Source organism: Phoca vitulina, unplaced genomic scaffold (genome assembly GCF_004348235.1).
Source record: "Phoca vitulina isolate PV1807 unplaced genomic scaffold, GSC_HSeal_1.0 scaffold123, whole genome shotgun sequence".
Taxonomy (NCBI): domain Eukaryota; kingdom Metazoa; phylum Chordata; class Mammalia; order Carnivora; family Phocidae; genus Phoca; species Phoca vitulina.
Window position 1 is genome coordinate 840,323 of NW_022589826.1, and position 2,585 is coordinate 842,907.

At 61.6% G+C, this 2,585-nt stretch overlaps 1 non-coding gene across 1 annotated transcript; it reads left to right on the forward strand.

The window, feature by feature from the left end:
* The first annotated feature begins 1,820 nt into the window (after positions 1 to 1,820).
* TRNAL-AAG lies at positions 1,821 to 1,902 on the forward strand. Its single transcript has one exon. It is a non-coding gene; the product is annotated as a tRNA-Leu (tRNA).
* The last annotated feature ends 683 nt before the right edge of the window (positions 1,903 to 2,585 follow it).

Here is a 2,585-nt window from a genome sequence, read left to right on the forward strand (position 1 = left end):
TACCAAGCTCGGCCATCTTGCTCCCAAAGATCCAGAACCCGCGGGAATCCACAGTCCTGACAGTGGAGAGGGGTCTGCTGCTGTGGTGAGGGATTGAGGAGAACGAGGCAGGGAGCCCAGGTGAGGACAGCAGACACCGCACGGAAGGAAGGAGGCTCCCAGCTTGGAATACAGGGAGGAACAGGGGACAGTGAGGCTTTGGAGAGGAGGAAGAGAAGGGGGTGGCTGTGTCGCTTTGCTCTCTTGATAAAAGATTATCCCCAGGAAAGAACGTTTGGTAATTGCTAAAGTATTGCAACTAAGGATGATGAGATACCAGTGGATCAATTTGTGACCTTTTAAATTATTATTTATTGATTTATTTTTTGTAGCCACACTAACACTTTATTGATTATTCATCCATCTGTCCTCCTCCTCCCACCTGCTTCCCAAGGAAATCCTGTCTCATTCCACATAGTCACTGGCTGTTTCACGAGCCATCTTCTCTCCATTGAAAGGAGGGAGGAAGATGGACAAACATGAACCAGCCCCACAGATGGCACCTCCTCAGGGAGGGGTGGGCGGGGCTCTCTTCGGGCAAATTGTGACTCTGAGTTGTGGTCCTGGGGTTCTTTAAAAAATGGAATGGAGAGCGATAACGCCATGACCAGGATGTGAATATACCCAATGCCACTGAACTCAGCACTTGTAAATGGTTAAAATGCTAAATTGTAGGTGATGTCTATTTTTAACCACACTTAACACAACAAACGCCCTGTCCTGGGCTGGGAGTCAGGGAGTTCCTGGCTCTGGTGGGAGAGGGTCGTGTCAGCCACAGGGTGAAAAGCCAGGCTTCGGCCATCTGCAAAAGTCCTCCCCTGCAGGTGGACGAACATTGTCAGTGACGGAGGTGCAGGTGCTCTCCTACGTGGTGAGGCTGCTGAGAACTCTGCAAGCGAGGTATCAGGCCAACATTTCCAAGGGGCTTCCCTGGCTCCCTAAGCCAAGCTGCCTGGTCATAGCTGAGTCTATGCGGGTCTCCCAAAGATGGCATTCCGGTCAAAGCCCTGGTGACATAACCGATGCTGCCCTGGGGCTCCTGGGGCGGGGGGGGGGGGGGTGAAGTGGGCGGAGCTCCTGGGCCCCTTCATGCTTATGTGGGAGGCGCTCCAGTTTGAACCTCAGAAGGAGCAGATCTGGGACGTTTTATAGGAGGCGGCGGCCTGCGAAGACCGAGCAGAGAGAGCTTTGCAGGCGCTGGCCGTGAAGAACGGAGACGTGGCAGAAGCGGGGCGTGCCAGCCGGGAGGGCCGGGCCGGGCGGGGAGGGCGCGGCCCCGAGGACACCCCGGCTCTGGCGTCCGGAACCGCGAGCGCGCGGTCCGGGGTTGCGGTAATTCGTTACGGCGCAGGGCAATCCAGAGCAGTTCAGGTGGGGATTTGTAAGGAAGGCCAGTCTTCGCTGTAACGTCCGCTAAATACATGCCTTGAATTACTGAGGATGAAGGGCCGATCGCAGAAACGGCAGCTGCTAACTTTACTGCGACCGTATTTCTGACATAAAACGCGTACCGCGTGTTCTCACGTGTCAACATCCCCGACCGGGTGCCAGCGTCTGGTCGTGGCAGCCCCGCGCCTGCGCAGAGGAGACGCGGCGCACACAGCTGACGTCCTGCGCTGTGACGACATAAGGATGCGACGCAGCCGTCCGGCCGCTCGGTTGGGCGGGGCTCCCGGCGCCGCGCGCAGTGAAGGAAGCCGCCTGCGTCCGCGAGGGCGGAGGCGCTGGCGGGGCGGTGTTCATGTCTCTAGGGGGCGTGAGGGAGCGCTTGCGCCGGAAGTGGTAGCGTGGCCGAGCGGTCTAAGGCGCTGGATTAAGGCTCCAGTCTCTTCGGGGGCGTGGGTTCGAATCCCACCGCTGCCAAGGTTTTTTTTCCTTCTTCGCGTCCAGTGTGGCCGCATCCTCCGGTCAGACCGCCTGTTCTGCTGGGACCGCTGTTTGCGCAGGGTCGGGAGAGGGCCGCCCCGGAACGTTCGCCCACACGGTCTGCTCGTCCACGAGGACAGGCCGGTGCAGGCCCCCGGCCGACAGGTGCTCTTGTGCACGCAGTCCTGGGCGTCACATCGCCGCAATCCTCTCGGAACTCGGGACCGAGCCTCCCGCGCCTGCGGAGTTGCTGATCTTCCTGCAGCCTCTGCCGCGGCCTGACCGCTGTTCGGGACCCTGTCATGCAGATCCGAGAAGACACACCGCGGAAAGCGCGGGTGCTGGTCCCACGACTGCGGACCCCCGGGATCGCCAGGTGCCCCCCAGTTCCGGGTGCCCCCAGCGCCGGGTGCCCCCCAGCTCTGGGTGCCCCCAGCGTCGGGTGTCCCCCCCCAGCTCTGGGTGCCCTCTAGCGCCGGGTGCCCCCCAGCTGCGGGTGTCGTCCAGCCTCGAGTCCCCCCAGCCTCGGGTGCCATCTAGCGCCGGGTGCCCTCTAGCGCTGCGTGCCCGGCCCCCAGCTCCGGGTGCCCCCAGCGTCTGGTGCCCCCCAGCGTCTGGTGCCCCCTAGCGCCGGGTGCCCGCCCCCCCAGCCTCGGGTCCCCCCAGCCTCGGGGGGGGAC